Below are 24,331 nucleotides of genomic sequence, written 5' to 3' on the forward strand. Positions count from 1 at the left end.
TTCAGGTATTTTTTAGCTTATAGAAACACTATGTAATAGTGTTTGCATGATGTTTGCATGTTGTTTTCATGTTGATTTTATGTCCTGAATTTACGTAACTTTACTGAATTTGTTGATCAGTTTGGATAGTATTTTGGTTGAGTCTTTTGGAATTTTTATGTATAAAAGCATATCACTTGTAATTAGCAACAGTTGTATTTCTTCCTTTTCAATTTGGATGCTTTTTATTTCTTTGTCCTGCCTACTTGTTCTATTGGGACTTCTAGTATTATGTTGACTAAGAGTGGTGAGAGTGGGCACCATTGTCTTGTTCCTGATCTTGGGCAAAAGCATCTAGTCTTTCACTATTGAGTATCATGTTAGCTGTGGGTTTACTGTATATGGCCTTTATTATGTTGGGGTCTGTTCCTTCTGTACCCAATTTGTTGATGATTTTTAACATGAAATGATGTTGTATTTTGTCAGATACTTTTACTGCATCTGTTGAAATGATCATATGATTTTTGTCTTCTGTTTCATTTGATGTATCACATTTATTGATTTGCCTGTGCTGAAACATCCTTGAATCCCAGCAATAAATCCCATACAGTTATGGTATATGATTCTTTTAATGTGTTGCTGCGTTTGATTTACTATTACTCTGTCAAGAATTTTTCAATCAGTATTCATTAGAGATACTAGATGGAGTTTTCTTGTGGTATCCTCTCTGGTTTTGGTGAGGGTTATGCTGGCTCTGTAAAATGGCTTTGGAGATGTTCCCAGTTCTTCAATACTTTGGAAGGCTTTGAGAAGGATTGGTGTTAATTCTTCTTTAAATTTTTTATAGAATTCACCAGTGAAACCATCTGGTCCTGGGCTTTTCTGTGTTGGGAGGTTTTTAATAAAAAAATCTGATAAAATCTCTCCTTACTTATTTTACTGTGCTCAGATTTTCTACTTCATTCTGATTCAGTCTTGGTAGATTGTACATTTTTCCAGAAATGTTTATTCATTTATTTAGGTTATTTACTTTGTTGGCATATAATTTTTTAAAGTAGTCTGTTATGATCCTATGTATTTCTGTAGTATCAGTTGTAATGTCTTTTCGTCCTTTTATGATTTTGTGTCTTTTCTACTTTTTGTAAGTTTAACTAAAGGTTTGTCAGTTTTATCTTTTCAAAAAATTAGCTCTTATATTGATCTTTTCTATTGTGTTTATGATCTCTCTTTCATTTATTTTGGCTCTGATCTTTGTTATTTCCTTCCTCCTACTAACTTTGGGCTTCTGTTTTTCCTTTGCTAGTTCCTTCATGCATAAAGTTAGGTTGTTTATTTGTGATCTTTCTATTTGTTTAATATATGTGTTTATCACTATAAACTTCTTTCTAAGAATTGTTTTTACAGCATCCCATATGTGTGGTTGTGTTTTTCCATTTTCATTTGTTTTCAATTTTTTTCAACTTCTTCTTTGACCCATTTTTTTTTTGTCCAGGATGGTGGTGTTTAGTTTCCATAAGCTTGTAGACTTTCCAGCTTTCCTCAATTTCTGATTTCATTCCATTGTAGTGGGGAAAAAAGTACTTTGTATGATTCAGTGTTCTTAAATTTTCTAAAAATTGTCATGTACTAAGACCATCTTATCATTTTCTGGCTATTTTTAAATTTTTATATTACTTTTTTCCTCTTTGTTCCTTTGTGAGTTGATGATTTTCTGTGGTACTGTGTCTTGATTTTCTTCTCTTTGTCTTTTGTGTATCTACTGTAGGTTTTTGCTTTTGGTTACCATGAGGCTTATATAAAACATCTTATAGATCTAACCATCTATTTCATGCTGATAACAGCTTAATTTTGATTGTGTACAAAAACTCTATTCTTTTACTCTGTCCTTTTTGTGGTTTGAAGCCACCATTTACTTCTTTTTATGTTGTGTATTCATTAACACATTAATGTAGCTGTAGTTACTATTAATCTTATTCTAATCTATCCTTCTCATTAAAGTGGTTAACACATCACCATATGATAGTATTAGAGTCTTCTGATTTTTACTGTATACTTACCTTTATCAGTATGCAATATTTTTTAATGCTATTAATTAATGTCCTTTATTCCAGCTTGAAGAACTCCTTTCAGCATTTAACAATGCCCTAATTTTTAAAGGAGGTAGAGGTTTTTTACCCCACTGCTTTGAAAAACTCTGCATTTCTCATCTTTATTGTCCTTTGTGGAATATTTAAAACAAACTACAAAGTTTTTGTGTACTCTCTGGCCTCTATCTTCTGATGCGTACTTTATAATTTTGCTAATGTTGCCATTTAGACCTTCCAAAGAGCCATTATATTGAGTAAAAATAGGTTTTTTTTTGTTTGATTTTTGCCTTGTCTCCTCTCTACCCCTCATCTTACTGCTTCTAAGGTATTATGACTAGAAACAGCTAACGTGTAATTATGCCATTATTTCAGACCCTGAGATGCCCCATAGCACAGACTCACAAGCAGGTGATCATTTCCAGGCATTAGCCAGGGGGCCTCACCCTATTCACAATTCCACATTCCCCTCTTTAGGCACTCAGGTAGCGTTAGTTTTATGTTTATGTAACAATGTGTCTCACTTAAGCTTTGCACGTTTTTGGTATGTAGACATTCAGTGTACTGTGCCCTGATTATCTAGATTCTAAAGCTTTATGTTAATAAATATCTAGCTCTGTGGAGAAAGACAGGGGTTTTATTAACATGCAGCATTAACATTGCTGGGTTCTGTGGATAGGTTGACATAGTGTCATTGTTACAGAAGATAAAATTTGAAGGAGCATTTGTGGAGCAGCTAACAATGGATATTAGAACAATAGCTCAGGATTTTATGGTAGTTTAATCATTATCCACCCCCAGCCTTTCATTCAGTCAAGTCAACTCATATTTCTTAAAGTTTACTACATGCCAGGCATTGTGTTTTCCGCTGGGGTGATTCAAAGGCAAAAAGAAGCAATAGCAGTGGAGGGAACTGAGTAAAATGGAGGAGAAAAGGATCAACTCCAGGGCCTATGGCCTGTGTGGCTGCTCAGCGCTCCAGGCTCAGAAGGCCGCCCACCCCTCCAACTTGCCTAAATGCCCTATTGTCACTGTGTTGAGATTCTTACTAATTTTGAATAAGATGGCTCCCATTGTCACTTTGTATTGGGCCCTGCAAATTATGTAGCTGGTTCTGGAACAATGTTGTAGGGAGGTATGGGAGGGTTACTTAATCTAGATGCAGAGGATTTGGGAAGGCATTTGGAAAACTTGAAATCTACATTGAGATTTGAAAGAGAAGAAATGGGTCAGACAAAACAGAGTGGCAGAGAGAAAAACCTCATTATAAACTATAGGTGGGCAAGACAGAGCAATAATCCCAGTGGTGAGTGTCCCCAAACCATCATACCTCCACGTTCACCTTTAAAATCTTCCTGTTTCATGAGCCTACCTTGAGAGACAGTTAGTTTCTGCCCTTTGATGTCTCAATATGATTTTCTTTGTCCAGACAGGGGTTTGTAAGATTCATCAGACTTTCACACCTGACTTTTTTCAGAGGCCGAGGTTGCTTCTTAGGCAACGAGCCAGATGTTGACAACAACTTGTTGGATAATGGAAATTAATTAGATGAGCCTGCTGAGGTCTGAGACAAACTGGAGAGATTTTTCTCTCTTCAAAGGTTCAGACCACCGCACCCTTATTGCTTTAGCAAACTGTGACTGAAATATCCAGTACTTCCAAAGAGAGTGGGAAGTCTGGATCTTTATGTAAAAAATTATTCATTTTATATTAGCAAATGATATAAGACATTTACACATATGATTGGCCAAACAAAACAGATCTTTTCACTACATAGAGCCCTCTCTGCTAGAATATAAATCCTTAGCTTCTTATTTTCAAAAGGGGCTAGAAATCTGCTAAATGTAGATTTCTTCTTTATAGGGCTGATTTCATTTTTCACATTTTCATTTACTTCAGATTTGGGAGAAGCCTCTTACATAGTTACTTAAAAGCATGGACCTTGATACCTTTTACCACATACAAAAAATTAACTCAAAATGGGTCAATAAACTAAATATAATGGCTAAAGCCATAAAACTCTTAAAGGAAAACATAGAGGAAAATCTCTATGCATCAGTGATATATTCAACCCAAAAATAAGAAGACAAACAATGCAAATGGGTGAAGGACTTGGAGAAATTTCTTCAAAGAAGATATACAAATGACCAACAAATGTATGAAAAGAAGCTCAATATCATTAGTTGTTAGAGAAATGCAAATCAAAACCACAATGAGATACCACTTTATACTCACTTGAATGATTATAATCAAAGCACCATATAAAAACACACGGTGGTAAGAATATAGAGAAATTGGAACCCTTGCTACATGTCTGGGGGAGATGGCATAGCCACTGTGGAAAAGCAGTTTGGTAGTTCCTCAGAAATTAGAGTTGCCTAATTAGAAAGTCTACCCACAGGTATACCCAAAAGAACCAAAGAGAGATAATTAAAGAAATACTTATAAAAATTTATTTATATCCCCCCAAAATTTTATTTATAATAATGAATGAAAATATGAAAATAACCCATATATTTATAAGCAGATGAGTAACTTGTGAAATATATTGATGGAATACTATTCAACCATAAAGAAGCAATGAAGTGTTCATACATGCTACTTTGTGGATGGATGAACCTCTAACCTACATTACGGTAGGTGAAAGAAGGTAGACACAAAACGTCACATATTTTATGATTCCATTTATATGAGACATCTAAAATAGGCGAATCCATAGAGACAGAAAATAGTGATGGTTGCTAGGAGCTAGGGGAAACAGAAAAGGGAGAATAATTACTTAATGGATATGGGTTTTATTTTAGGATGATGAAATGCTATGGGACTAAGTGGAGGTAGTGCTTCCACAACATTACAAATTCCTAAATGATACTGCATTTTCCCTTTTAAAATAGTTAATTCTATGTTACCTGTATTTTACCTTGATTAAAAAATAAGTGTGGACCTTGAAATCAGAGTTGTAATGATGGACCAACTTGGCTTCTCGTTAGCTGTGCAATTCTGGTCAAATACTCTCTGCTCTCTGAATATCCATTTGGAATGTGAAAATGATAAAGAATTTTTAAGGTTAAAGCTGATGTCATCGTGGACTTGCACAGAAAAGGGTGAGTCGAATGTCTTGCCCTTAATGAGTCTTCAGCAAATTTTGACTGCTATTATTATGATTGATAATAATTGCTATCTTAAATTATTGCTATTGTGATCATCAGAAGAGCAAAGAAAACACTGTTGAGGGAACCTTAGACATGGTATACACAGGAAAAATGGAGGTAGGGGAATTACATTTCATTTGATACCAGTGTGATACATTAATATTTAAATGAAGCAAGCAGAATGTACAGTAGGATTTTCTCTATCAGGTCTACTGAGATGTGAGTTGGGTATACAGAAAATGTGTTGAATTTAACCAGTTTTGTTGTATTAATGAAGTAAGTTGAATCATTCCTATTACAGGATCCCAACCTTCATTCCTTTTTTTAAAGATTTTATTTATTTATTCATGAGAGAGACACACAGAGAGAGGCAGAGACACAGGCAGAGGAAGAAGCAGACTCCCTGTGGGGAGGCTGATGCAGGATTTGATCCCAAGACCCCGGGATCATGACCTGAGCCAAAGGCATTCAACCACTGAGCCACCCAGGTGCCCCCCCACCTCCCTTCCTGAAGCATCCTGGAAGGTCCTTGTTGGTGTGGCCTCCCCCCAGCCTTCCTCTCCCATATACACCAGCTTTGTCCCAGTGTCCAGCTGCTGGCCACTTTTTCCTATCACAGAGTCTCTGTTCCTGCTGTTTGATGTTTTCCTATATATTTAAATATATATTCCATATATTTATGCCCTATTTGTCTTCCTTCATCCTGTACAACATGTACACCTTCTAGGTCTATTGAATACCAACCTCTCAGTTCACATCTCATTTCTTCAAGAGGCCTCAGTGGACCCCTCCCCTCAACTTAACTTGATTCTCCTGCTACATGTTTACTTATATAATTATTTAAATCATACCTATCTCTCCTACTAGCCTGGACGTTCCAGAAAAGCTAGGGCTGTGTGGACGTTTTGTACATCATTATGTTCCCAGCACTGGCTCACTACCTAGAAAATCAAAAGCATTTGAAAAAATATTATATGAAGAAAAGAAAGAAGGGTCAATTTGGAATGAAAATAAGACCCCCAAAACAAGAGGTTGTAGCTCCAAAAGTCAACAAACAGTAGATTCCAACAAAAGGTGAAAGTGACAGTTTTACTCTGGAATTTTACATTTGGTTTGGAAAACAAGTGGGACCCATTCAGCTATTCAACATCCAGTTGGCATCTACAATTGGTTGTCTTCTTTGGAGTCTCTCTCTGCTGTGAGAGATTTACTTCGTGACCAGAAACTGGCATTGGATGGCAGGGTGTGATTGGAGTACCATATCACACGGCCAAATAAGACATAACCCAGAGAGTTCCAGCACTCAAAACTTTTCTCTCATTTGTAGTTATCTGAAGTTTTGGAGAAGAGAAAGAGATGTTTTATTTGCTGCAAAATGCAGCATGGGAACCAACAGTGTAAAGTTATTTCCAGGAAAAGAAAACATGTTTTGCATTAGCTGAAGGAAAGCAGGTATTTTAAAAAATTGTATCAGAGAGGGAGACAAACCCTTAGAGACCCTTAATCATAGGAAACAAACTGAAGTTTCTTAGAGGGAAGGGGGGCATTGGGAAGGCATAACTGGGTGATGGACATTGAGGAAGGCCTGTGATATAATAAGAATTCGGTGTTATATGGCACTGATGACTCACTGAACTCTTCCTCTGAAACCAATAATACACTAGATGTTAATTAATTGAATTTAAATTAATAAATTTAAAAATTGCATCCCTTAAAAATAACCATATTAAAAATTAGGAAAGAAAAGCATGGTAGTGAAATTACTTTAAAAAATACAAATGCTTTAATTTTCTAATGGAAATAAGAAAAGCAGGGTCCATGAAAAGTGTTTAATTTTACCTGGACCTTGGTATCAGATAGAAGTAGGAAGTTGGGTGTCTTCCTTCTAAGGAGGTTTTTAGTTCTCCCCACGAAGTTGGATCCTTGGGTTTGCTAATCTAACCACCTCTTAAAACCAGGGATTTGGGATCACATGCCACCTTCTTAGGAGAATAGCGTAATATTTTGGCACTGTTGTTACTCTTCCTGGGAGAAAATAGGCTTATTCATTAAAAATACAGTATGTAGGTTATCTCTCCATAAACATCTGCCAAAAACTGAATACCGTGTGGAAGTAATCATCTGGGGTCAGGTAGATTATAGGAGAACATGAATTTTCCCTAGTTTGATCTTGCTGGGATTTTGACCAAAAGGACAAACCCATTTTAATTATCTTTCATTTTTAAAAGCTGTGAATTTTAGAGATAATTCTTTAGTCAACAAAGATTCATTTAAAAAAATTTTATCTGCTCATTGAACAATGATCCAGTGTTCTCACATCAGTTGTTGTCCTAAGTGCCAATGTTACACTGATGAGCAAGACCTGGTCCTTTTGCTAGGGCAGTTTGTATTTGTAAAGATTGTGCCACGTTTATATTGCACGTGGAAAGGATTATCCATCACAAGTGATGGAAACATATCAGAGTAATTTAAGCAAATAAAAGAAGTTATCAGTTCAAATAATGACGATACCTAGCTTCATTCACGTCTGCATGTAGAGAGTCATAGATTGTTAGGAGTCTCTGTCCATCTCTCTTAACACTGCTTTCTTTTATGATACCTTTATTCTCTGGAAGGTTTTTCTAATATAACGACAAAGATAGTCACTTGCCTACCTGCCTACGTGTCACCCCACCTGCCTCCAGCTATCTTATTAAGCCACTGTCAAGAAAATGTCTCCCAGTACTTTCAGCAAAATCCTTAGGCCAACTCTCATAGGCAGGATGAAGTCCGGGGATGGATTGTTCGGTTTGGTCACATGCTTGTGCCTGAAAGGAACTCTATCAAAATACATGGACCAAAAGTAGGTAAAAATGATTCTTCCAAAGGAAAATTAGATAGGAGTAATGAATGCTGGGTAATCAGAAACAGCAGATGTCCATTCTATGCAGCATTATAATTTCTGGCATACATACTACTACACTTTTTTTTTTTCTTTTGGCCAGTTAGAGTGAATTACAGATTAGCACTGTAGGTTTTCTCTGTTCACATTTTTATTCTCTATCAACCCTCCTGGGGATTGTTTTCTCCCTTTGTTGAATTCTTCAGTGGAAATTTTTGTGGCCGTGTGGATCCACATTTTTCTCACTGCCTAGAGATTTCTGCTGAATGTCACCAGGCAGCCTGGTTGGCTTCTCTTCCAGAGACTTTCATCTCCTGAAAATGTGTGAGGACTCCCACAGTCATTGACCCTTTGTGCACTTGAGACCTCACTTTCCTAGACTGTACTGAGGAGCATCCTAACCTTTGATGTAAAAACATGGACAATGACATTTTTAAGGGACTTTAATATTTTGCTGTTCTCTGGGGAGTTGCAAAGATGATCTCACTGACTTACAATTTGTTAATTTAAAACAGTGGTTACCACACACAAGAAAAGAATTTTTAAGCTTTTGTTATACTTTGTTTCCCCACCCACTGAAACAAAGCACACTGTATATGAAACTCACAAAACTGCAAACATTTTTGCAGCTGCTACCTATTCTTCTTTCCTGTAAGTGATGCATATTTATGTCCACCTTATTTGTGCTCATTTGTGTTCCATAGCTTTTAAGGTATTTCACTACGCCATAAAGCTTTTATTGGGATTCCTCAAATACTCAGATTGTTTCATTAGAATTCCTATTTGTCATTTGATTGAGGTTTATAAATTAGGAAGGATGGGGTGAGCTGTGGGCTGACTTACCTGCACATTTTTCCATGACTCTAGTCCTCATCATTTTGGACCATCTTTCCATTAGCTGAGGAAGCATGCTGACCCAAAGCATTCTTCTTATTTGACCGAAGAGATGCCAGTGACCATGTAGGTCATTCGTGCACTTTTACCCTGTATTCAGAGATTCCTCCAAGTGTGTTTCAGGTTCTCCTGAAGGGACTTGAAGCTGAGTGGCGAATAGCATCACGTATCCCGATGTGTCAAGTCAGTGGTTAAGGTTTGTTGTCTGCTGGGGTCTGCAGCTCTTTCACCCAAGAGCTTTAAACAGGATTTACCAGAGCAGAGGAGAAAAGGAAGAATCTGCAGAGGCTTGACTGCTGTGGCAGAAAGAGTATCAATCGTTACAGAAATAACCTTCCACCTTTTAGCTGCACTGTATGGTGCCATTGACAAGTCACAGGATATAGACTGTCACCCAACATATAAAAGTTGACATTGATGAAATGCAGGATAAACATTCCCGATCTCACCTCTAAAACCAAAGCTCTTTCTTTTATTTTGTCTTCCTTAGGAGTGAAGTCAATAATCTAAACCAGTGTGAATTAGTAGAATTTCTTTCCTCCTCTCTCGATGCCCTCACTCAGAGCTGGAAAATCCTTTGGCAGGAATGCAGTGCACACCTGCTACTCCAAGATCATTTGCAAAGGGGATTCTTCTTTGAGTTCTGGGGAGATATATGCCCAAGAGTGGTCCTTTATCTTGGAGCTGGCAAGCACAGGTCATTAGCTTGATGGTTGGTATTGGCAGGGATCCATTAACGAGCACCCTGCATAATCAGAGTGCTCATGGAAACTGTTAATAGACAACATACTTGAAAATGAAGGATAAAATATGCTCCATGTGTTGGATTAATTACATCAGGCTAACAGTCATGGAGAAGGGGTGGAAGATAGCTCTCTAGAGGGATGAAACTTGTCAGTCTTTTGTCTTCCAATGAGGGATTCTTTATTTCTTTTAAAATATTTTATTTATTTGAGAGAGAGTGTGGGTGGGGGGGGAGGGGCAGATGCAGAGAGAGAGAGAGAGCGTGCGCGAGAGAAGCAGACTCCCTGGTGAGCAGGGAGCTGGCTTCAGGACTTGATCTCAGGACCCTGAGATCATGACCTGAGCTGAAATCAAGAGTTGGAAGATTCACTAAGCCACCCAGGTACCCCCAACAGGGGATTCTTTCAAGCGTTTATCTAATGATAATGTTTATCTAATGATGGCCCCCATCTGAACGCCAATGAATACTGACTAGGCAACTTTGGATTCCTAGTGTGACCACAATCATCAAAGTGAGAAATAAATGCATAGCTAACTGTAGGGACTTGATCAGTTCAGGAAGACTTGATACATTTAAATTTCTACAAATGTTAGTAGCTAAAGTAGGACTCTGAGTAGTTGTCCTTTTTTTTCTTTTTGCTGTAATAAGAGAAAAGGAAAATGAATTTTTCTATGGAGTTCATAAAGATTGCATGGTTCATCCACAAATAACACAACATTGTTACTCATTACTTATTCACTCACTGTCCTCTCTCAAAATTATGGCAACGTCTAAGTACCCTACGGGTCCTGTGCTTAGAATTCAACTGGCTTAAACCATTGGATCAGTGGTGTGCTATTACTGAGTTTCCTCAACTGGTGATGATCTAAGAGTCTAAACTACAAAATGCAAATATGTATGTATAGGTGGGTGGGTATATATATATATATATATATATATACCCATACATATTTGTTTGTATACACACACAGACACTTAGATTTTAGATTGCCTGCAAGAACTCTAAAAGGGTGATTTTAATGTAGTACACGGTTTATTCTCTCATTCAACAAATACTTATTAAGCCTGTACCGATATTGTTTCAGGGACTGGGGATACATATGGGATTTATAGTGAGGGTGACAGTCACAAAACACTTGACTCTATATGCTACTTTGTAGTCATAGGTGCTGAAGATAATGCAGAGTATGTTATGGAATAAGCGTGTTGGGGGCAGAGGTGTAATTTGAGCAGAACTCTTTGAGAGCGAGAGCTTCCTGAAGTGAGAAATTGGGGAGGGAGAGAGCTTCCCAGGCAGAAGAATTAGCTCTAACAAAATACCCAAGTGTGGGTGTGTTTGGTGTATTTGAGGAGTAGTGAGTGGTCTCAAAGGAGCGTTAGAGTAACTGGACTCCTGGCCATGCCGAGGAAGTTAACATTTCTTCTCTTGGGAGACGGGTACAAGTTTCTGAAATTCCTTCCTTCCTGCTCTTTGCCTCTCAGCCCTAACTAAATCTTTGTTAATTTAAATTGGTGGGGCGCTGTCTTAAGCCCTCCTAAATACAATAGAAAGCTAATTAGGCAAAAAGAAAAATAAACATTTGCTTCCTTCCCACCCTTTGGAGGAAAAACCCAGGGCATGAAGGAGGCAATACATTTTTTTTTTTTTTCTGTTCTTAAATCTCTGGCATTTTTAAAGATATAAAATGATGGTCATAGAGTCCTGGTTATAGAGGCTGATTGCTTGGATAATTATAGTCCTTTTTTTCTCAAGGAGAGTGTGGAGATTAAATGAGATAGGCCCTCGGCAGTGCTCAGCACACTGCCTCCCATGTTGAATGCATTGAACACATATCTGATGTATGTTTATATTGAGAACAAGTATTTCTGAAGGGTGGAAATAACAACCAAAGATGAGTCTACTTTCTAATTCTTGTAGTTTATATAAGGCATTCAACTGGTACCTAGGAATAATTGCCCTATAAATCTGAACCCTTAGGGTCTGTAACTCTTCTCCCAAATCTTACCTCAAAAATACACTTTCCATTCCTCACATTCCATTCCTCTGGGATGCTTTTCTTCTCCTTCCCTTTATACTCAGGCCATTCTAAAGAGGTGTTTTTTTTTTTTTTTTTTTTTTTTTTACCATTTCAAATTAAGTAAAACTAAATCCTTGTAACAGAAGCCAATGTCAGTCATGTCTATTGATTCTGATAGTTTGTTTAAGCCTAATCCTATGGGAGAGATAAGCAAGAGCCTATATTACAGAAACTTTTCCATGATGAGCGCTAAGAGGAGTCGGCCCTCTGTATTTTTAAGGTAGATTTTTATTGAGCGGTAGATAAAAAGAACAAAGCAGACATATATTCATGGATATAGAAAGATGCCCAAGATGTTGAAGGAAAGAGTAGGTGCTCTATGGCAGTATGATCCCATTTGTAACACCCCCCGCCCTACACCTACCTACCTACCTGCCTGCCTACCTACCTGAAATTGTTCACTAAGGATATCTCTGAGTCCTGGGATCAGTAGTTTCCTGTTATTCCCTGCTGAACTGCTTGGTTTTCTACCAGCAACATATGTTCTATAGTTTCTGAGTTTATATGTGTATGTATATATTCCGTGAGTGCTAAGCGAGGGGAAAAGAGTCAATTTCTTGGAGGAAGAGCAGCAGGGACGATGCTTTTCTCTCCTTCTCTTATTTTGGAAAATAGAGGTATATCACCATAATCTCATTTGAAATTCTTAGTCTTCATCTTCTAGACCTGACAAGCTACCAAGCCTCTTATAAAATATCATGGTCTCTCAAGTTATTTTAAATAATGCCCACCCATAACACGTTGGAAATAAAATCACTTATGACAATGAGCTCTGTGGATTCTGCATTTCCCGAAGTGACATTAAAAGGTGTTCCCTACATGTGTCAGTGGCTCCAACTCACCCTTCTTTTCCATTTTTAAATTTCTGAACAAGTTTAGCACTTTTCCAAAGTGGCAGTTGTGTTGAAAGCACCAGAGATTCAAGGTTCATGGTGAGTCACCCAACACCTAAAATGTGTTCTGGTGGTAGAACCCAGGACCCAGAAAGAACAAGTTGAACTCTCGGATTGGAATGCGTTCATACCATAAATCCAACCTGAGTGTCCACTGTGTGCAGTGGGCTGTGACCCTGGTCATGAGTGTCACCAGGTTTCCTGGAAGAGTGGGTTTTTGTGGTAATGCTGAGCTCACATTCTGCGAGCCCTGTTTCTCCAAATCTTCATCACTCCCTTTTTGTTCCCATGTGCCTTGCTTGACTCATTTCAATTATATGCCTGACTTGTGAAAATATCTGGGCCTCTGACCACTGGCCTCAGCTTCCTAAAAACTTAAGTTCAGTTTGACTAGAACTTGCTTTTCTGTTGTGATACTGTGCTTCGTGTAGCACAGGTTGGTTGTTTTCATCTGGGCTATCTGTCCTGGGAAATTGTGGGGTTTGGCTTGCCAAAGTGCCAGAGTGTGATAGGGATGTATCAAGAGCTGGACCAGTATGAAAACATAATTGGGCAAAGGGAAAGGTTGGCAGCAGTAGAGTTCTGCCTTAAATTTACTCTAGTTGTTCTAGATGCAGCTGTCCCCAGAGGAGGGAGGTACGGGTGGGGTGACAGGGGACCGCAGCACAGCCCTGGCAAGTGCCACCATAGGCAGTGAGTCAAGGGTGCCCAACACACCTGTAGGCCAAATAATTAACTTGACAGCTTTATAGGAATGCTCTCTTTCTCTCTCTCTTTTTTTTTTTTTTTTTGACCAATTACTTTAAATAATGATGGCAAGTCGGCATCTCCCTCTGACTGTGTTAGAGATTATAATGTCAAAAGGGCCTCTGTAATGTCTTCTGTGTCTTAATAAACCTGTCAGCTGAGGTTACATTGTTTTCTCATTTCCATCAGGGAAACATGAGATGGCACAGCTGGGCAAAGATGCCAGGTCACGATGTGTGTTTTCAGGTCGGTGTGATGTGCCGCGTGCCAGCAGTGCCACGGTTGTGCGACAACGCTTGCCAAAGAACACGTTCTTCTTTTAATTAGGGTCCCACTGACATTTGGTGGGATGTCATTCTGTCATCTTCATGTGCTGTCAGGGACACTGTTAATAACCTCTTACCTCCTTTTTTGGCAGGAAGTTGTCCTGATGTTCTGGTGGTTTGGTCAGTGTTCATCCTGCCGAGTGATATGTCTTCCCAGATCCTAACTATGGTGGCATAATTTTTGTGTTAAAAAAAAAAAAAAGCTTCAGCAATCTTCCATCAGCTACTGATTTTAGTATGTGATATCTGACCCAGCCCTTCTTAGGTACAAATTCAGAAAGTGTGAATTTTTCTTGGAATCCCGCTTTGAGCCAGGGTACTATCTTGAATACCAGGTATACAGGGATGAGAAGAAGCCAACTCTACCCCTGCCTTTGTTGGACTCATTGTCAGGTAGACAAAATGGTCAAATAATGACACAGGCAAACACATGTTGACACACTGGGGCCAATGCTTTCAAGGTACAGAAAGTGATTCCAAAAAGCTGTAGATGAGTGATTCTCGGCCAGGAGTGACTTTGCTTTCCAAGATCATTTGGCAATGCCTAGGGACTGCCTCAAGTATCATGACTGAGAAGTGGATGCTTCTAGCACCTGTGAGTGTTGCTCACTTTCCATAACGCACAGGATAGACCCCACACCAAAGAATTATGGGGCCCCAAATGGCAGCTGTGCCTAGGTTGGAAAGCTCTGCTCTGGAGCATGGGGGCCTGGTCTGACCTGGGACAATAGGGAAGCTTTCTTGACAGAGTCCTGAAGGATAGACAGGAGTCAGCAAGGTGGTGGAAATAGATGGGACACATTCTAGACAGGAGGACACATGGACAAAGGAAGGGGCACAGGGTCTTGGAGGAACTGGAAGAGGTCAATGTGGCAGGAGAAGACTGGACATGCAGAGCATGATTGAAATGTGCATATGGGAAGAGGTTGTGGTCTCTCTGGGGATATGTGGGTGGTCCCAAGTGACTGAAGACATCTCATATGGGAGTGAGATCAATAGTGAGTTCAGGGACTGTGGTATGGTAAAGGTAGATGCCTACCTTTGGAGGTGACATTGTAGCATGTGTCACTCATGGAAAAGAACACAAGTTTCAGAGCCTAATAAAGCTGGGCTGGAATATATCAGCTCTCTTTCTTATGACCTGGGTAAGTTTGGTCATGTTGCTTGACCTGCCAGTCCTGCATTTGTTTCCACGTGGAGACCGAAGTGCTCATCTTGGAGAGCCAACATGGAGAGTAAGAGAGATAATGCAAGTACTGTGTCTTCTGCACAGCTTTTCCATCTTGGCTTTAGTCTTGATTTAAGCTATAGGGATCTCACCAAAAACCAGGAGAATTCCATAAGAAATTGGGATTCTCCTTACTAGAGGTTTTTTTTTTGTTTTGTTTTAAGTTCTAGAGCTTGCCATAGGACAGGTTGTTGTGAGCCTGAGTCTTTTCTCCATAGGAAAGATCCTAGTGGGTCTTGTGGTTGAGATATTTACCTGAGTGGAGAATTCCATTTATAATTCAGGTCTCCTGATATCCAGGGAAACCACAGGAGAACATTCTTGTTTAAGGATTTACTCATAAACACGAGTGTTTTTTAGAAATCTGTAGGGAGGAATATAGCGTAGTGCTAAACATTTTAGATACTGGAATCACTTCTGGGTTCCAATCCTGATTTTTCTTATTAATTGCCATTTCTTTTCTAGACAGTTTGCCATCGTTACAGCGGGTAAAGATGAAACACAGCTCACAAAGTTAGTGCTAGGATGAAATAAAATCCTCTATGTAACATTGTAGGAGGACAGCTGGCAAATACGGAGCACTCAACAGGTAATGCAATCAGAGAGGAGAAAACCAGGTTCCCCCCTACTATGAATCCCACTGTCATTCTGTTTTCTAAATATTTATAGAAACTGTGTCTGAACTCCAAGCGTTAATTGGTTAAGTAAATGAGTGAATAAATGACCCCATGAATAAAGAAGAAAATGTGAGCATTCGTAACTGACCCCTGCTTCTGGTATTGGTATTGGTCCAAATCTAGCCCTTTAGTCACAGAGGATTTAACTGAACAGGTGACTGTGGAAAATGTAAAAATTAGTTTTAAAAGTAAAAGGTCTGCCTTAGAAGCTACTAGAAAATGACAAAACAATTTTTTTTTAATACTGCAAATGGTCTTTCTTCTATTGGAAACCTAAAACCAAGTGCCTTCAAGGGAGCTTTTCTTTCCTGTAGTAATAGGGTTAGAATGACCTTGAAGAGGTCATTCTGCCCTTTCCTGTCTCTTTGAAGAGTGGACTCTTGACATTTCATGTTCTCCTCTCCTACCCTTCTCCCTCATCTATTTCTCTTGGCAGTACAGACTGCCAGGTACAGATTGGTTGTGGCTTTGCTGTTGGAAGTTCTCCCCAATATCAGGCTTACATTCTTCTTGCTGTTATTACCAACTTGGCCTTTTTTCTACTCTCAGCAGTGATGCACAGTCCACCTGTGCCAAAAAGGGATGAATTTATCTCCCCTGCGCTAACACAGTGAGATCCCAGAGGAAGCAGCTGCGAGCAAGCCTAATGCACATTGATTTTCCCAGGTGCCCCGTCTTTGTGTGTCTCTGTATGCTGACTGTGACTTTCAGCCCCGTCTTCCTTTCATTTAGGAGAAATAGGGCCACACAGCTGCTTGCTTATTTCTTTCTCTTCTGTTGGTTCTGGTGTGTTTTTTCCCCCAAATGGAGGTCCCTCCTGAGTTACTGATCTTGAAACTCTCTCCACGTGCAGTGTACCTTCTGTTCCTGGCAAACATCCTTTCCCCAAAGCACGCCCCTGTGTGTTTCTTCCAGGAGGAACGATGCCCTTGGCAGTGGCTTCTTTCCTGTGGACGGTGCCACGTCAACTCTTACTGAAGCAGGACCAGCTCCCGCCTGGTCAGTGGGCCTGGCGTTTGTGAATTGCATCATTGATGACTGTGAATAGGAAAGACCCACAGATTCCTAAGCACTGGGCACAACCCAGGCCCTCCCCTGGTCACAGTTGTGGAAATTAAACATTTATTCAGGACTGGCCATGACTGTGGCAGGCAGTTTTGCTTTTACAAGCTCTGTGATGAATACAGGGAGGGTGTTGTTTGTATCAACTGTCACAGACTTTCTAGCCATAAGGACAACACAGTTGGCAATGCTGCTGATCTGCCACCTTTTAATGGCCTGATAATTAAAAATGATGGGCAGATAAAAATAGAGGAGCTGAACATAGCCACACAAGACTGGTCTTCTCTCCCGATTGTTACATTCCTCAGGAGGTACGTGCCTCAAGGGCAGAAGCCAAGTCAGATTTTAACAGCCAGAAATTCGCTGTCCTACCTTTTTGCCATTACGTACAAGGATGTTACGAGGAAAATTTTGTTGTTTCTGTGTCAAAATATGGGATGGATGATGGTCCTCTTTTGCTTTGTTGGAAGTAGAAGTGAAAAAAATTTGTCACAATGATCAGTATCATGTTATCTGTGGTTCCTACTTCAGGATAAATTTGAATTTCTGTTTTAATTAACTTCTCCTGCTCTCCTGCTCTCCCTCCCCCTCAGCTCTGTTTTACAAGTAACAATGTGTTATTGGTTTGGAATTGATTTGGGTGTCATATGTTGTCATTTGATAAAAAACTGTTTAGCTAAGCTGCTTGACATTACAACAGCTGGTAATGTCACTTTTGTTAATGTCTTTAACCACATTTTTAACAAAACAGCAGATGCTCATCACAAACACCATTTTACTTCCCTCTTCGGTGATGTAAAATCAGCTTAACTAAAGGCTCTGACTTGAGCAGAAGTCCTGGGAGTGGATCACTTGACTTTAGAAGAGGACACATCTTTTAAGGATCTTGAGTTTTCCAACAATGCCAGAAACACAGGGATTCCTGTAAAAATGAACAGTGCCAAATCTGGTTTCTTCCTGGAGAAGAATGCTCTGAAGATGTAGAAAGTATGGTCTTATGTGGGACAGGGAGTCTTGGCTTTGTAACCTACAGCAGCAAAATTGAGCACAAATGAGCCGGGATGGCCAGCGGTAAACCAGAACTTTGCCGACTCTTTTAGTTGTATGATGTGATCGTCACTTTTTAACTGTTCATTTTTAGGAAGAAAAAAAAAATCCTTACTACCCACTCTGCCCCCCTCCCTGCCTTTCCAAATCAAGGGATTTTCTAGTTAGGCAAACACATGCACACACACAGCAGGGTTTTGTTTTCTGAAACGTTTGACAGTCATGAAACACAAGGTATGAAAGCCCCCAAAAGATTTCTGCTACCATGGTTTTCTGTGTAATGGACATCGTATTTTTAGGTCTTATCTCCATGTTCATAGATTTTCACTGCTTTGTTCTTAAGTGTTTAGAAGTACAGTCTCTAAAATCATTTTGTGTATTTGCTCATTCATCATTTTAGCAAGGATTTATAGAATTGATATTGTGTATGGGATATCCTCCAGATCAAGAGCGTGTCCCCCTAGGGTTAGGGGTCCAGTCATCTGGTAGTATCTCCACTGTTCAGGCACTGTGTGACTTGGGGCACAAAACTCAACTGCTTTGTGCCTCAGTTTCCCCAACTTTAAAATGAGGATCATTCTAGGGGCACCTGGGTGGCTTGATTGGTTGGGAATCTTTTTTTTTTTTTTTTAAGATTTTATTTATTTATTCATGAGGGACACAGAGAGAAAGAGGCAGAGACACAGGCAGAGGGAGAAACAGGCTCCATGCAGGGAGCCCAATGTGGGACTTGATCCTGGGTCTCCAGGATCATGCCCTGGGCTGAAGGCAGCGCTAAACTGCTGAGCCACCCGGGCTGCCCTGGCTGGGCATCTGATCTTGATTCCTGCTCAGCTCAGCGCATGATCTCATGAGATACAGCCCCGCCTCGGGCTCCACGCTTAGTGGGGGAGACTGCTTGAGATTCTTCTTCTCCCCCCTCCACTCATGCACATACTGTCTCTCTCTCAAATAAGTAAATCCTTAAAAATGGGGGTAATTCTAGTACCAATCACAAAAGTTTTGGGGTGGATGAAATGAGTTAAAATATATGAAAAGTAATGTATTAAAATATCAATTTTTAAAACTGATCCTTATAATTAAAAATTAATAGAAAGCACTAAAAATGTTAATGATTATTGTTATTACTCTCCTACAAATATGCATCACTATTAAGGTACATACTTCTTAACATATTGTGGTAGACTCTCCAATATCTATTCTACTCTCATATAATTTAGCCTAAACAATATGACATTTGGTTCATGAGTATGTATTGTATATGTGTTTGCTGAGATCTTATTTTTTGTATGTATAAAGCACAGATCTGTATATGGTAAATAAGTAGATATTAAATATATCTGTGGTATTAAAATTTCATAGGTTAGAGATAATTAGGGAATAAAATGTCTAAAGTGGATCTTGGAGGGAGCAGTAATGGGGAAAAAAAAAGAAGATTGGCAAATGTTAGTCTAAAACCAATATTAATGCCTTCCAACCATAGGCCATTAGAAACATACTTGGAGTTGAACAAGTTGGGTTTATTATTTATTCCAGGAGGGAGAACACACACCATGGAGAACCATGGGACCTCTACGTAAGAGCATGTTAGAAAGGATTTGGACTTTGGTTGGGTGATTTGGGAAGGGTCCATTGAAGTGAATTCATTCTGGACAGGGTGCTCTCATAAAGTGGAGGCCTGTTCTATTATTGGGTGTCTCAACAAATCTTCTCTAGGGGGAAGGCAGGGTAGAGTGAAGCTAATGCTGTTAATGCATGAGGAGCAGCAGTCACTCATATTGGCCAAAGGAGGAGGATATTGGTTTTTTGTGGGTTATGCAGTAACTTTTTTTGTCAGGTGTTTAGACATTTTGTGAAGTAGCCTTATCTTCTCTTACTTAATCTTAGAGTGGCCTTTCCTGAGTTGTTGAGTGTTCTGTGAGATTGTTTATATCTAGCAGGAGGATGCTGTGGCTACCTATGCAGGCCAGACCTGTTTCTAAAGTGAGCCCGAGCTGTGTCAGACCAGCATCCTTTCATCTGGAGCCCTTTCTACACCTCTCTGCCCTCTCTCCCTCCCATTCTTCCTTCCCTCCCTCCCTCCCTCCCTCCTCTCTCCCTTCTTGCCTTGCTCCCTATTTGGAGTAATTCTATCATCCTTGCCAGATATCGATTCAAAGATGAGTCGGTCTGAACCAATTTGGGCCATAGAGCAGCAAGGGGAAGCTTGCTCATGGTTCTCAGAAAGAAAAGCAGTCTTTTTCAGGAATTGAACAAGGAGCACAGAGCACCATTTGCTCCTGGCAGTCATCTGATCACCGTGTGGGGAACTAGCCTTAGAACGGAGCCTTCACAAGGCCTGTAAAGCAGAGAACTCAGAAGATCTGGCCCCCGACTCCCTCCATGACATTGCAAGTCACAGAGCCTGCCTAATCTCTGTACTTCCTGTTCTGTGAGATTGTGACTTTCACGGTTCTATAGCTGGAAACATTTTGACTAAGGCTCCTGCACGTTTCCATCTGTGAGGTGCAGACATGTCTGAAAGGTAAAGAAAAAAACATTTTTCATCATGAACCTGGGACTTTTGCTAAATAACTCTACGAAGAATTTTTGAAAATAGTTAAGTGAGAAGATGATGGACTGTTGATTGTTTGGAGTATTAATTTGCTTTTGAGGCATTATCTCCCAAGCCAAGTTTCCCATGGAACAGCTCAGAGAGGATCCCCCCCCCCCCTTCACCCTCCCTTTCTTTTAGAGCTTTCATGTGTATGGTCACTTCACCACCTGCATTTAGCTGGCCACACACCATACTGCCGGCTGCTAATCACAAAGGCAGTGATTATTCTTTCCTCAGAATATCATAGAATGTTCAGAATGGAAGGGACCTTAGAGGTCATCTCATCAAAACCCTCATTTTAAAGATGAGTAGACCGAGACCCAGGGAATTGCAACTTCTCAAAGATCAAGCAAACCACTGGCAGAAAAACTGGACTTTGCCATGCTGCAAGAGAGTGAACAGACTCTTAGTGTGCCTGCTACCATGCTGAATCCTACCCCCTTGGCAGGCATAGCTAATCATTCACTGCGCTCCTTTCTACCAAGTGTCCGGGGCCATCTTGCAACCCTCAACCCATACTCACTGATCATTGTAGGAACGTGCACTGAAACTGTTACTATGCCCTGTATATCTTATAAATTAGTATTTATTTCTTAATCATATCCTTAATCAATAGGGATAGCTATTTAAGTAAAGAAATACCTTGTAATCAAAAGTGCCATATCAGGGCATGTGGGTGGCTCAGTCAGTTAAGTGTCTGCCTTTGGTTCAGTTCATGATCTCAGGGTCCATCTTCCTGCTCAGATTCTGCCTCTCCTCCCTGCTTGTCCTTATCCTCTCCTCCCCTCCCCTCCCCTCCTCTCCTCCCCTCTCCTCTCCTCTCTCAAATAAATGAATGAATGAATAAATAAGTAAATAAAATCATCCCCCAAAAGTGCCATATCTAATGCTTATATCTTATGCATCTAATATATAACTGTATATGAAAGAAGTATAATTTTTCTAGCATATTAATGCACCTTAATTAGGATCTAGTATTACTCCTATTGACATGAGGAATAGAGTCAGAATTTGTACATTGTTCTACAAAATATTGAAGAGGAATTGGCTTGTGCTCTTATAATAGAATCCCTAAAGCTTTTGTTTTATTTTACATCTTTAGGATTGTGTGTTTGATGTTAGGCTACCATAATAACTCGGTTTTTAAACAACTCCGTTTTAAGACACTTTCTTAATTTTAAATATCTAAGTGATCTTTTTGATAGTGTTATTTTTTTAAGTTAGAAAATAGTTCTAGTCTTGTGATGGTTACTAAGCAACAATTAAGAAATCTCAATAGATTTTGAAAGCTACTATTTACTTAAGAGGGAGAAATGTGTGGCTTTTGCACAGCTTATGTTTCTTGGCAATAAGTGACACTGGAGGCTGACAGGGAGAATAGGAGTGGGTTGGACTTGACTTGGGTGGTGGTTTGGATGGGACAAGTGACCCTATTAAATTGCTTACTTTTTTGGTTCTGAGGTTCTATAAAAATCACAAATAACAAGCTAAATCCAAAGCATGGAGCCTTTAGCAATGGCAAAGGAATCACAGGAAGGACCCAAGAGGCTCTGCTGGGTTCAAGAGCCACTGGATCCATTACTTTGCTGAGTACTGGAGTATTTCAATGGCCCATCCTGGCTCATGACCCTCCCCTGTAGGTGCTTGAGGAAGAGTTTGTATTGGACCACCTGACCAATACTATACAAGTGTGAGGGAGGGATGGTTCTGAAAAGGGAAACCAGTGTAATGGGCAGAATTGGGAAAGGATGCTGGGGAGGAAGCAGTACCAGTGTTCCAGGTGGTTTGGTTTCATGTCTAAGCTTCACTGGTGGGGAAATGGGGCATAGAAGTGATGGTATCCTGTTTTTGTCATGTTTGGCTCATGAACTTGCAAGGGGGAGAAGTTCAGGGTTTAGGTAATGGGAGAATACGTGGAGGACAACCTAACAGCACTGTCACCCAACTTCATAGCTGATATTCACAGCCTTCTGCTTCATATCTGAAAAGGACGTACTATATGGAATGGAGAATGGTACTGGCTCTGTGGCCCTTCTTATTCTTGAAGAGCCCAGTGTGCTTCTGGGTTCTCTGCCACTATAAGAGACACTTTAGTGTGATATTTCTGCTTTTCTTTATGTCATTGAATAGTTTAAATATAAATTGGCTTTTAGCAGGAAGCACATGTTTCATATAGGCATAAGTAAACTGTCATAGAGATCATTTAGAAGCAGAAAATGATTAATTGTGCCTTTTAATCATAGTTCCATTATCATATGAAACAGTCATGTCATTGGACCCATTTCACTAATGAAGGTTTCACACCACTAGGAGCATATTTGCATTAATGAGGCATCACAGGTTATTAATTGAAATCTAATAACAGTTTGGAATATTATAAGTTTGCATTAATTGGAAACAGAATTGTGGACTTATTGGCAATATACCTCTTGTCATCTTAGAGAAATGATTCCTTGATGGGATATAAAGAAGCCATTTTTGCACCAGTTGGCGTTTCTGGCTCTTATATGTTGATTTTATTTTCATGACTGATTTTTCTTTTTCTTTTTTTTTTTTTTTTTTTTAAGATTTATGTATTTAGAGAGAGAGTGTGTGTGCAAGCAGGGGAAGGGACAGAGGCAGAGAGAGAGGGGAAGCTGACGCCCCCTGAGCATGAAACCCAATGCAGGGCTGGACCCCATAACCTTGAGATCACTCCCTGAGCTGAAACCAGGAGTTAGATACCCAAGAAACTGAGCCACCTAGGTGCCCTTTCATGACTGATTTCTAAAGCAACCTTTTTGGTATGTCCAGTACCATTCCTGCCACAGTATATTTAGGTTTTGACCTGTTCATCAGCCACCTTACTTGGAAAAGAATGTGGATTGAGGCAAGTATAAGTCAGGGAAGGAATGTTCATTGATGACTGTTCTGTCATAGACTCACTCTCCAGGGAGCCCTTGCCTAGCCACCCTAACCAAAGATGGTGCCTTTGTCAGGCCCCTTTAGTGCTCCTGTTTATTCCCTTTACAATACTTATGGTCAATCATAACTATGCTTTTTTTTGTCCATCTATCTCACTAGTATACATCTCTAGAGAACAAGAACAGTGTGTTTCATTCATGCCATCTCCAGCATCTGGCACAATGTATATAGTTGTTGAAGAGATGAGTGGATCTTGGCTTGGGCTGGAGGAACCTAGGGAGAGTGATTTCCCATTGAAAGCTCTAGTAATCTTTCTGTGCAAAGGTTCATCCCTGGGTTTGGAACAAAATAAAAATGCAGATTTCAAACGTACTCCTAAAGTATTCTGTGCCCTTAGTGTTTCTATTCCAGAAACTTGACCTCAGGATACTGTTGAACTTAATTCAGTCCGGATTAGTATCCCTGAACCTGGAAAGAAAAAAAAAAAGAGGAATAATAAGAGTCCCTTGGTATGTCCCTATGGACATATCAATCAATAAGAGTCCCTATGGTGATTGATTGAAAGCTGTATTTTCTAACACTTCTTAATTAAGAATTTTTGTAGAAACCAGCATTCATGATAAACCTTGAAATAGAATTTCAATATAATATAATTGACACTTTTGTTAAAGCTCATAGAAACCGGGCAGCCTGGGTGGCTTAGTGGTTTGGTGCCGCCTTCAGCCCAGGGCATGATCCTGGAGACCCAGGATCGAATCCCATGTCGGGTTCCTTGCATGGAGCCTGCTTCTCCCTTCTCCCTCTGCCTGTCTCTCTCTCTCTCTCTCTCTCTCTCTCTCTCTCTTTCTCTTTCCCCATCTCTCATGAATAAATAAATAAAATCTTAAAAAAAAAAACCTCATAGAAATCAAACAGGCTCACCTGGGTGTGGCATTGAGGGTACAACAAGGTAATTATAGTTGGAGTTTAGAGGCCATGAGGGAGGGAGTAGAGAATAAGCACTGGCAGAAATGGGCCTTATTTTTCTCCTCAACCTCC

General features: G+C 39.7%; 1 protein-coding gene across 1 annotated transcript in view; it reads left to right on the top strand.

Annotated features, from left to right (window-relative positions):
* Positions 1 to 24,331, top strand: part of FHIT (fragile histidine triad diadenosine triphosphatase) — a 980,189-nt gene that overhangs the window by 565,041 nt on the left and 390,817 nt on the right. The window lies entirely within an intron of this gene.

The sequence above is a fragment of the Vulpes vulpes genome, chromosome 9, assembly GCF_048418805.1.
Source record: "Vulpes vulpes isolate BD-2025 chromosome 9, VulVul3, whole genome shotgun sequence".
NCBI lineage: Eukaryota > Metazoa > Chordata > Mammalia > Carnivora > Canidae > Vulpes > Vulpes vulpes.